The sequence below is a fragment of the Leptonychotes weddellii genome, chromosome 4, assembly GCF_054177405.1.
Source record: "Leptonychotes weddellii isolate Sample4059 chromosome 4, ASM5417740v2, whole genome shotgun sequence".
NCBI lineage: Eukaryota > Metazoa > Chordata > Mammalia > Carnivora > Phocidae > Leptonychotes > Leptonychotes weddellii.
In genome coordinates this window covers 31,441,390-31,453,858 of record NC_138372.1, presented here as the reverse complement: position 1 = coordinate 31,453,858, position 12,469 = coordinate 31,441,390, and the positions used below count along the sequence as shown (strand labels likewise).

The 12,469-nt window shown below is 42.4% G+C and overlaps 1 protein-coding gene and 1 pseudogene across 7 annotated transcripts in view; one reads left to right on the top strand and one right to left on the bottom strand.

The window, feature by feature from the left end:
* The window catches only part of ST3GAL3 (ST3 beta-galactoside alpha-2,3-sialyltransferase 3), a 179,128-nt gene that overhangs the window by 117,387 nt on the left and 49,272 nt on the right, over positions 1-12,469 (bottom strand). The window lies entirely within an intron of this gene.
* LOC102746925 (large ribosomal subunit protein bL20m pseudogene) lies at positions 5,217-5,721 on the top strand (annotated as a pseudogene).

The window sequence follows — 12,469 nt, the reverse complement described above, 5'->3', positions numbered from 1 at the left end:
TCAGATGTTTCCTGCGTCTGGTTTTTGAAGCGGATAAAAGGAATAGAAAAGGAGGAGGAAGAATGGGGCTTAGTCTTTCCAGTCGCTGAAGGGGCTTCCAAAGCTCAAATTATGTGAACGAGCTGCATATTTGGGTACGAGGTAGCAGTCCCAGTACACATTCAACACGTATCTTCGGCTATCTACCATGTGTAAGCCCTAGAGATGGAAGAATGAATAAAAAAAAAAAAAATGGTCCCCTCAAGTAGCTTGCAAGCAGGTAAAATAAAAACACATATAAAGCTAAGCATTCAAAAGTTAACAGTCCTGTACTATACATTTGATATTTGCTAAGAGAGCAGATCTTAAAGGTTCTCACCACATGCACACACACACAAAGGTAACAAGGTGAGCCGATGGACGTGCTAACTTGCTTTATTGTGGTGATCATTTCACAAATACAGATGTATGTCAAATTATCACACCATACACCTTAAACTTACAATTATGTTGTCAATTATGTCTTAATAAAGTTGGGGATAAAAAGCTAAGCATAAGAGTAATGAAGGAGCTATCTCACTGTTTGTTAATTTAACAGATATTTATGAAGCAACTCCTACACACCAGACTTAGGGATACAACAGTAAGAAAGAACAAGACTGTTCTTATTCTCCAGGAATTTATGTTTTAGGCAGGGAGATGAAAACAATGAGTAAACAAATGAGCAAAACAATTTCGGACAGTGTTAAGTGGTATGAGGAATGTTCAACGCTGTGACAGTGACCAAGGGTGAAGTACAGGCCATGCTGGATGGGGCGTTTCGGGAAGGCTTCTCTGAGGAGGTGACCTGTGGGCTGAGACCTGAAGAGAGGAGCCAGCCAAGAGAAGATGAAGGGAAAAAAAGAGCTCCAGGCCAAAGGAAAAGCAAGTTTAGCAATCTTAGTACGTTTAAGGACCAGCGAGAAGGCCAGTGTTGCTGGAACGCAGAGCACTGAAAACACAAGGAGGATGGGAAATGAGGTCAGAGAGGAAGACAGGAACCAGATCCTTGGAAGGCCCTACGTAGGAAGCCATAGAAAAAGTCTGATTGTATTTCAATAGCTTCAGCCAGGGGAGTAACATGATCCGATTTATTTTTTAAATATAAACTTTGTTATGTGGGAGCGAAATTGACTATTCTGGCAAGGGAGTGAAAGATAAATGAGGGCAGAGAGACTGAAGGCAGGGAGATCGATAAGGAGGAGTATGCTTACTCCAGAGGAGAGGACACAGCAGCCTGAACCAAGGCAGTGGCAACAGGAAGAGAAAAAGGATGGATGCTAGAGATGTTCAAAAGGGAAACTTTACAGGACGAGTGACTAGTGGGACGAGAGTGAGAGATGAAGGAGGAGGATTATATCTACATTTGGGGTTTGGGCAACTAGATGGTGACTGCTGCTTGACTGGGAGTGGCTTTCATCTAAACCCCATGACCCTGTCTCTCCTCTGGCCACTGACGACTGGACCACAGTGGGTACCTGACCCAGGGGCAGGCAGTCCACAGACAGATCATCATCCATCTATGGGGCAGACAGAGTCTACCTTTGGGTGACCTGAACTGGGAAATACAGAGAGCTGGGGAGATACAAGGAGACAAAGAAGAGCAAAGACTGGGAGGCCAAGGGCCAGACTTGAGGCTGGGCCCTAGGGCCCACCTTCGAGGCAGAGATCAGAGTGAAAGCCACAACCCTGCCACTGAGGGCAACAAGACACCTTAAAGAGCTGTCTTAAATCCAGAATGTTCTTCCAGTGCCGGTGTCTGTGGCATTCAACTATACCACGGATCACCTTTCCACTAGATCTCAGGGTTCCTTTGAGGCTTACCCTATAACTGAGATTCTCCTTTTCATGTCTCTTACTATCCCTGAGCCATCTATAGTCTGAGCGGGCTCACTTCCTCTACCTTCCAGTCCTCACCCTTTAATACCCTGGAGCACTCTCTGCCTTTCCAATGACTGGGTGTAACGTGGGGATCTGACACCAGGCTGGACCTGCTCCAAGCACAACTCACCCCACAGGGTCTGAATCTCAGGGGAAGTAAAAGGCCCCACTTGGACCTTGGTCCTAAGAGGTGTCCTCTAATCTAGCTTTACAGAAGAGCCTCAACTTTAGGGGTTTACTGGTCTATTAGCAGAGCTGATACTTTAATGGCCACGTGGCTGTTTCTTGTTCTAGATTCTCCATTGCCTAGATCCTGGGGGGAGGGTTCTAACCCCTAGTGTTAGCCCCTCCATTTCTTCCCTCTCTCCCCCATCCCAAACAAACAAAATCTGAGTAAATGAGATTCTTGAAGATACAGAGAAAAAAGGTCTGAGGACAGAAAATAAAACACAACCATGAATTTAGGGGAATGTGGTATATGGAAGAGAAATCAGTGAAATAATCAGAGACAGGAGTAGCAGAACAGAGGGAGCCAGAGGAGGTGAGAACTGGTTACAAGAAGGGATATTGAAATGTGGCAAGAGGTAGAAGAAAGTGATGGATAAAAAGATACAGCAGAATTATTCACTGGGAAGACATCTGTAACCTCAGTGGGAACCATTTCTGTACAATGATCAGATGGCAGACTCAGCTGTGAATCAATACAGTAGATAGAGTAGATAGACTTATTTAAGAAGTTTCTTAGATTTATTTCATTAATTTAACTTATCAAACATATATAATAGGGTTTTTACTAAGCTTAAAAAACTGCAGGAAAAGATTAGACATGGTCCCTGACATGGACGAGTTTATGAACCATCCATCAGGAGGAGAATATAAAGAAGTTGCTATAGGAGTTCAGATGCAAGAGGGAGAGTTTTTGCTGGGAGAACCTAGTAAGCCACGGAGTCGATAGTATTTGAGCTGGTTTGAGATGACCTTATAGGACAGGCTGTGCTGGTAGGGTGGGAACAGCTTAGGAGAGGCACTGAAGCATTGAAAGTGAGGGGTGTGTGGTTTCAGGAAGCTAAAATCACACCTAATTAATATATTAGGGTTTCTTTCAGGAGGTAAAAATGCATGTGACTAAAAGGGAACTCGTCAATACAATCTGTTTAGACTTTCAAAAAAGGCTTTGACACATCAAAGACTATTTTTAAAAACTGAGTCACCATGAAATTGAGAAAGAAAGTGCTATATCATCCAGGAGACAAAAGGCAGTTGGCTGAGGATCAGGGGCAGGCCACCCCCTGGGGCATCAGCACCCATAGGGAGACCTGGCAGTCTGGGAGTAGCTGCAATTCTACTACGCACTGCCCCCTGGGGGGGGGGGGGAGGAGGGAAGGAGGGTGGCATTGCTTACAAACCCACGTGGGCAACAGAAGCAGCAGAACTAGGCATGTGCCGAAACTGAGTCAGGTGTCGGATGAGGTCTGGAACTGCAGGAACACAGGAAAGCTTTAGTCCTAGTGCCCTCAAAAGAGGAAAGGGCTGGATTCGGTGCAGGAACTATAGTTTGCTTCACTCTGATTTAAGGTACGCATATACCTGCACTCCCTTCCAAACCCCTCTAAGTGACATAAAAGGTTGTTGTAAAGCAGGACACAAAGACCAAGAAAACAAGAGCAGAGACACCAGCCATAAAGGTTCTGAAGCTGGAAAGCAGGTAAACAAAAGGAACTGGCTCAGCAAACCTCCCACAAAGCTAAGTCCTATACTAGTAGTGGGGAAAGCTGATATACAACCTGAAATACCCCAGAGAACTCCCGAAAGTCTCAACTGCTGAGCGCCCCAGGTACCAGTGGAAATGGGAGAGCAAACAGTACTAAAAACAAGACACCATACTCTCAACTACGGGCTGAGGTCACAAGGTATTAGAAAAAAAGTATCCAATGTAAAGACAGAGACCAAAACAATTGGAAAATAAATGCAATGTGGAAAAACAGAAATACACATGAAGATGAAAACCTAGGGAAAAAAAAATCATTAAAATCCTCAAAGAGAAGATACTTCATGAAACAAGTAAAAGATGTCAATTTTTCAAAAAGGTACATTTAGTGAATAAAAAGAAAATAATAACTCTTGAAAATTAAAACAGATAGCAGAAATGAAAAAGATTGGAGGGGCGCCTGGGTGGCTCAGTCGTTGAGCGTCTGCCTTGGGCTCAGGTCATGATCCCAGGGTCCTGGGATCGAGCCCCACATCGGGCTCCCTGCTTGGCGGGAAGCCTGCTTCTCCCTCTCCCTCTCCCCCCTGCTTGTGTTCCCTCTCTCGCTGTGTCTCTCTCTGTCAAATAAATAAATAAAATCTTAAAAAAAAAAAAAAAAAGAAAAAGATTGGAAAATAAGTTGAGGAAATCTCTCAGAACGTAAAGCAAAAGACAGATGGAAAGCGGGAGAGAAAAAAATTATTTTTAAATTAGGGGACCAGTTTAGGAGACATGACATCTGAATACAGGCATTCTAGGAAAAGAAAATAAGAAAAAAAATGGAAGGGAGAAAATATTCAAAGAAACAATTCAATAAAATTTCTCCATAATTAAAGGGCTTGAGTTTTTTTTAGCTTGAAGGGACCTCTGTGCACAATATGAAAATAACCCTCCACCAAGGTACAGCATCATGAAATTTCAGAACACTTAAATTTCCAGAGAGTACAACAGGTTTTATGCAAATAATAAATAAATCAGAATGGCATAAGACCCCTCAACAGGAACACTGAAAGCCTAGAGTGCAGTGGGGCAATATCTTCAAAATACTGAGGGAAAATACATTTTTTGTTTTAGATTTTATTTATTTATTTGAGAGAGCGAGCATGAGCAGGGGGAGGGGCAGAGGGAGAGGGACGGGGAGAGGGTCAAGCAGACTCCCCACTGAGTGTGGAGTCCAACGTGGGGCTCAATCCCAGGACCCCGAGATTATGATCTGAGCCGAAGTCAGATGCTTAACCAACTGAGCCACGCAGTGTCCCCGAGGGAAAATAATTTCTAACCAAGAATTCTATACCCAGCATGACTATCAACTAAGTATGAGTTTAGAATAAAGATACTTTCATACAGGCAAGGTCTCAAAAATTTACCTTGCATGCAACCTTTCTCAGGAAATTATTAGAGGATGTGTGCCACTAAATGAAGAAGTGAAAACAAAACAAAACAAAAACAAAAACATGGGATTCAGGAAACAAGATATACCAGAAGAGGATGATGGTGGAGGGTGACTCCAAGACCACAGCCCGGCAGCAGGGATAAAGAGCAAACAGTGGAGGAGAAGCTGGCCGCGGGCGCCATGGTCTTCCTCACCGCACAGCTCTGGCCGCGGAGCCGCCTCACTGACCACTACTGGTGGGTCCAGGAGGTGCTGCAGCGAGCGCGGCACTTCCGGGTAAGGAAGGATCGGTGCTGCAGGCTGGCGGTGAGAGCGGGGACCAGAGCGTTGGTGAAATGCACAAAAGCACGAAGGCTGAACAAGAGGAACAGGAGCACACTCTGGATTAATCGAATTACAGCCGCCTCCCAGGAACACGGCCCGAAGTACCCAGCATTCATTGTCAATTTAATTAAGTGCCAGGTGGAGCTCAGCAGGAAAGTACTTGCAGATCTAGCCATCTATGAACCAAAGACTTAAATCTTTGGCTGCTTTGGCCAAAAGGAGGCGACAGGAAGGATTTGCTGCTGCCCTGGGGGATGGGAAAGAGCCCAAAGGCATATTTTCCAGAGTGGTGCAGGATCACTGAGGGGGATTCCAACACTGCCTGCCCTTTGCAGCTGAATGTCTTAGGAAAAGGGTTTTTTTTTTGTTTTTTCCCCCCTGATGATCACAGTAGTTAAAATAGGGGCTAAGAATTATTTGTCAACACTGTGTGTTTGATCAACAATTATTAATTTGCATTTTAGTAACAGGTTTAAGAGGCCCCTTTTTCCCTCACTGGGACAGATCTAGAAATCTTACAGGCTGTACAAATAAAGCTCGTGTGGTGTTCAAAAAAAAAAAGAGCAAACAGTCCACAGCTGTGCAGGTCAGAAGGCTCCTAGAGATATTTTACTCAAGAAAATGAAACTGACAGACCACCTAATGTGTTTGAACGTCTGGAGAACAGATTCATACAACTAAGGAAGAGTTCAGGATTGAATTAGTGATAAATACACAGAAAACTAAGCAAAACAAAAGGCAAGGCTGTTAATTGACTTCAGGAAAAACAAAATGTGCAGTGAAAAAACAGTAATCATGTTATCTATGAACAGCATTTTCGTGGTCATGGTATACGGACCAAATGCTGCTCTAACTGTATCGGGAGAATGGGAGGATGGACTTCCTACCTGTGGTGAAGAAGCAGTCAGTGTGAGAGTACTGAATCTTCACCTTCAACTGTAGAAAGTCAATAGGTAATACCCAAAATAGAAATATTAACAACTGGCAATATAAGTATGTTATTTAGAGATCTGGAGGTAAATACCAAACAAATTACTTAGAAGAGTTGAAATTGGATGCCTCCTAGCAGTAGGAAATCAAGCAGTAGTAGTAACGGGGGAGTACTTTTTTTCTTGTTCATTTTTGTTGGTAACAAGCCTTGTAGAATTGTTTTTTCGAACCACGCACATGTATAACTTCACTAAGAACAAACACTAAATTAACCTGCACAGGATTACATAGCCTACAGTGGTAGGAATGGGGCTTCAAAGCTAGTTGATCTGGTTCTCTGACCTAGTTGTCATATAGCTACCAACAGAGCCAATGAGGAGTCTAATAGAAACCTAGGTGACTCATATTTGACTACATCCTACTTACTTAATGCTTTACTAGATACTATCTTATGTTATTTTGTGATTATTTATCCAAATATGATTTACCAAAAATAATTAGTTTTGAATAAAAGATAATTAAAAGACAAAACAAGCAAATGTGTGGACCTTGTTTGGACCCAGATTTAAAAAAAAAAAAAAAAACCCAACTATGAAAAGGCATCTCTAAGATAATAGAGACATTTAAGTATGGATTAGGTATTAGAAGATATTAAGGAACTAGGTTAATGTGAGGTAAAAACATGATGGCTCTATTTTATTTTATTTTTTTATTTATTCATTTGAGACACAGAGATACAGAGAGAGAAAGCATGAGCAGGGGGAGAGGCAGAGGAAGAGGGAGAAGCAGGCTCCCTGCTGAGCCAGGAGCCCAATGCGGGACTCGATCCCAGGACCCTGGGATTATGACCTGAGCCGAAGGCAGACACTTAACCATCTGAGCCACCCAGGCACGCCGATGGCTCTATTTTTAAAAAGTTCTTCTCTTAGAGATGTATACTGAAGTATTTATGGGTAAAATGACATGATGTCTAGGATTTGCTTTAAAATCCAATATAACTTTTTAAAAATCCAAATAATAATAAAAAAAGAGATACATCTCTGTGAGAACAGGGCCTGCATTATTCACATGTGCCAGAGACCCTTGGACAGGATGAGACTCTTCAGTCATTTGCCATATGACATTCTGTTCTTCATCTGGAAAAAAGGATGTACTTGGTAGGCTGTCATTAAAAGATTATAGTACTGGGCGCCTGGGTGGCTCAGTTGGTTAAGCGACTGCCTTCGGCTCAGGTCATGATCCTGGAGTCCCTGGATCGAGTCCCGCATCGGGCTCCCTGCTCGGCAGGGAGCCTGCTTCTGCCTCTGACCCTCCCCCCTCTCATGTGCTCTCTCTCTCTCGTTCTCTCTGTCTCAAATAAATAAAAAATAAAAAATAAAAATAAATAAATAAAAAAAGATTATAGTACTGGGACACCTGGGTGGCTCAGTCGGTTGAGCATCAGACTCTTGATTTCAGCTCAGGTTATATCTCAGGGTCATGGGATAGAGCCCCACGTTGGGCTCCCTGCTTGAAATTCTCTTTCTCAAATAATAAATAAATAAATCTTAAAAAAAAAAAAAGTATGGGGCGCCTGGGTGGTTCAGTCGTTAAGCGTCTGCCTTCGGCTCAGGTCATGATTCCGGGGTCCTGGGATCAAGCCCGCATGGGGCTCCCTGCTCAATAGGAAGCCTACTTCTCCCTCTCCCTCTGCCCCTTCCTGTGTTCCCTCTCTCACTGTGTCTCTCTCTGTCAAATAAATAAATAAAATCTTAAAAAAAAAAAAAAGTATGGTACTTGGGGTGCCTGGCTGGCTCAGTGGGTGGAGTGTGTGACTCTTGATCTTGGAATCATGAGTTCAAGTCCCATGTGGGGTATGAAGAATATTTTAAAAAATTAAATCTTGGGCGCCTGGGTGGCTCAGTTGGTTAAGCAACTGCCTTTGGCTCAGGTCATGATCCTGGGGTCCTGGGATCAAGTTCCATATCAGGCTCTCCCTGCTCTGTGGGGAGCCTGCTTCTCCCTTTCCCTCTGCCTGCTACTCCCCCTGTTTGTGCTCTCTCTCTGTCAAATAAATAAATAAAATCTTCTAAAAAATAAAAATAAATAAAATCTTTAAAATAAATGAATGAATGAATGAATGAATGAATGAGTATGGTGCCATTCTGTTCTCCAGAGATAACTCAGTTAAGGCAAAGGGGGGGAATAAAGTAAAAGGTTGCTCAACAAAGTTTTCGTATTTTGTCATGAGAAATATTGTGTATCCATGACTTCGTAATATTTCTACTTAAAGGGGCGCCTGGGTGGCTCAGTTGGTTAAGCCACTGCCTTCGGCTCAGGTCATGATCCTGGAGTCCCGGGATCGAGTCCCGCATCGGGCTCCCTGCTCAGCGGGGAGTCTGCTTCTCCCTCTGACCCTCCCCCTTGTCATGCTCTATCTCATTCTCTCTCTCAAATAAATAAATAAAATCTTTAAAAATATATATATATTTCTACTTAAAAAGGGAGGATATGCACTGCACAATACCCCAGCTGAGAAATGAAAAGCTATTAACTGGTTGCCATCACTATCGTTCATCTTAAGTACTAACAGTGGAAGGCAGGGGAGAAATGGAATACATCACGGATGAGAATGTAAAATGGTGAACTAGTTCTGGAAAAGTCTGAGATTTCCTCAGTAGGTTATTATTTTTTTTTAAGTCTTTATTTATTTATTTAAATAATCTCTACACCCAACATGGGGCTTGAACTCACGACCCTTGAGATCAAGAGTCACGGGTTCTTCAGACTGAGTCAGCTGGGCGCCCCCTCAGCAGGTTGAATAGAGTTACTGTATGACTCAGCAATTCTACTGCTAGGTGTATACATACCAAGAGAATTTAATGTCACACAAAAACCTGAACATCAATGTTCACAGGAGTATTATTCACAATAGCCAAAAAGTGGAAGCAACCTAAATGCCTATCACCTGATAAATGGATAAACAAAATGTGCAATACCCATATAATGGAGTATTATTTCACCATAAAAAGAATGAAGTATTGCTACATGCTTCAACATGGATGAATCTTGAAGCATTATACAAAATGAAAGCCGGTCACAAAAGACCACATACTATATGATTCCATTTATATGAAATGCCCCAAATAGGCAAATCTATTGTGATAGAAAGTAGATTAGTGGCTGCCTAGGGCTAGGAGAGGTTGGAGGAAAGTAGAGCGTGACTGCAAATGGGTATAGGGTTTCTTTCTAAAATAATGAAAATGTTTGAAAATTCATTGTAGTGACTGAATACACCATTTGATTGTATACTTCCAATGGGTGGGCTGTATCATATGTAATTTATACTTCAAGAAAGCTGTTACCTAAAGAAAGGGGGAGGAGAGTGGAAGGCACATCACGTCCCCTCTAGGGAAACACGGACCCCTGTGGCTCTGGAGGTTAACCATGGACAAATCTCCTTTGTCTGCTCCTCTGAACGCAGGGAACTTTACTGTTTGGATTTTTTTTTTTTTTTTAATGAAATCAAGAAAGAAACCTCAGCAGAGGGCTAAGAAATCAGTGAAGGTAATCATTATTTATTACTTAATTATTATACTGAGGAAAAAATAAAAAGGACCTGGTTTTTAAACCCTCTTTTGGTTTCTGTCCTTAGTATTCTGAATCTCTCTCTCTTTTTTTTTTAAAGATTTTATTTCATTTGAGAGAGAGAATGAGATAGAGAGAGAGCATGAGACGGGGGAGGGTCAGGGGGAGAAGCAGACTCCCCGCCAAGCAGGGAGCCCGATGCGGGATCATGACCCGAGCCGAAGGCAGTTGCTTAACCAACTGAGCCACCCAGGCGCCCCTGAATCTCTTCTTTAGTAACTTTATTTTTTTTTGTTTAGGACTAGAGAAGATAAAGGGAATTTTGCCTAATATTTTGACTCAGAATCCTCCTATACCTGAACTTCTGTCCCCTCAAGCAGATACTACAAACTGGAGGCTCTCAGATGTATTATGTTTAGCCCACAAAGTGTATGGAAATTTTTGAATTTGTTAACATTTATAAGTCAGGAGATTTCACATAAAAGATTTCCAGCTTCTCTTGAAAAATAGGCAGGATCTGGCAATAGAGAAGAATGGGTCTTTTAAATTCAGCAAGGTAACGAATTAGCTTTGTAAATTGATATCCAAAGTACTCATGGATACTCAAGTCAGTTCTCACTCCAAAACTAGGGAAGAGAAGGTAAAGGAATCAGGCAGACTGGGACTGGGTGTCCCAGAGGCAGAGGATGGAGATGGAGGGGCGGACATCTTTAGAGCTGTACTCTGAGCTAACATGCAGGTTGGGACAGTCTTCCTAGTATTCCGTCAGAGCCCCTCTACCTTTCCTTTGCAGCCCTTACTACAGATTAACTGGGTACTGACTTGTGTTTAATGCTGGTTTCCCCATACAGACAAAGAAACTCCAGGTGACACGGATTGTCTTATTCACAGTACTCTTCACTTAGCACAGATCCTGGCACATAGCAGACACTCAATACATATTTACTGAATGATAAGTTTAAAAATGAACGAACAAATGATGTGGAAAGGGCTCCGGAAACAGGTCATCTTTAGGAAACAAAAATCCTACCATGTCCTTTTTCTCTATAAAAGAAAGGGCTGAAAACTGTCATAGAGTTACTACAGATTTTCTGAAGTAGTTTTAGAATATCCACAGGATGCTTGGTTCCACCGTCCTCAGAGAGAGCAATAATGTATGCCTTCAGGCAGGGCTTCCCCTTACTCCATACAGGACTTTACTACTCTACTCCTGTCTCTGGACCCCAACCTAAAAACTCCAGTCCACGATCAGCAATGCAAAGGTCCTGAATTTGCCGGAGAGAGGAGGTCACTCAGTGGCCCACATATCTGCACTTACAGCAACGTGCAGTCTTCTGGAAACATCCACTGCAAAACTCTCCACAAGGGAATGGCACAGAAAACAGCTTTGATTCTTATTAAAATATATTATAAGCTATATGCTTAGTGAAACAAGAATAAAAATATCAAAAGAAAAAAACAAAGTAGAACTGGAATCACCACAACTTGTAACAGTTTTATATGGTATCAAGGACTCGATGTCATCACATACAGTACATATTAAGATTTAACCAACTGCCCGCCCCCGGCAAATGTCTTTTGTGGCCTTTCTCCTCACACCTGGGTTCCAATTAAAGTTCACCCATTGCATGTGGCTGTTTTGTCTTCTTAACCTCTCTTAATTAGGAACAGCCCACCTCCTCCATTTTTGTTTATTCATGTCACTTTTTTTTCTGAAGAGTCCAGGTCAGCTGACTTGTAGCATGTCCTACATGTTGGATTTGTCTGATTATATCCTCAATATTAGATTCAGGTTAAACATTTTTGGCACAAACACTCTGCAGACAATGGATATTTACTACTGCATCACATTAGAAGGCATATAATGTCAGACTATCACATTGGTGATGTTTGATCATCTGGTTAAGGTATTGATCCTCAGACCATTTTTTCCCCCTTGTGATTTGTTGAGGGGCGCCTGGGTGGCTCAGTCAGTTAAGCGTCTGCCTTCACCTCAGGTCATGATCTCAGGGTCCTAGGATCAAGCCCCACATCAGGCTTCCCACTCAGCAGGGAGTCTGCTTCTCCCTCTTTCTCTCCCTCTGCCTCTAACCCCGCTCATGCTCTCTCTCTTGATAAATAAAATCTTAAAAAAAAGAAAAAGAAAAAAAGAAGTTAACAGGAATTAATAAGTCAATTTTCTTAATGTGATAATGGTACTGTGGCTATGTAGGAGAATATCTTTGGTTTGGGGGTTTGTTTTTTTTAGAGTGGGGAGGGGCAGAGGGAGACAGAGAGAATCTTAAGCAGGCTCCATACCCAGTGTGGAGCCTGACACGGGGCTTGATCTCACAACCCTGAGATCACGACCTGAGCCAAAATCAAGAGTTGGATGCTTAACTGACTGAGCCACTCAGGAGTCCCATGATATCCTTGTTTTTAGGAAATGCAAGATGAGATATTTAAGAAAAAGTATCAAAAACTCTGCAACCTACTTTCAAATAAGGGAATACTATGAAAAACTCTAGGCCCACAAATTTGATAACCTAGATGAAATGGACTAATGCCTTGGAGACACAATATGCCAAAACTCACATAAGAAGAAATCAATAATCTGAACAGGACTGTAT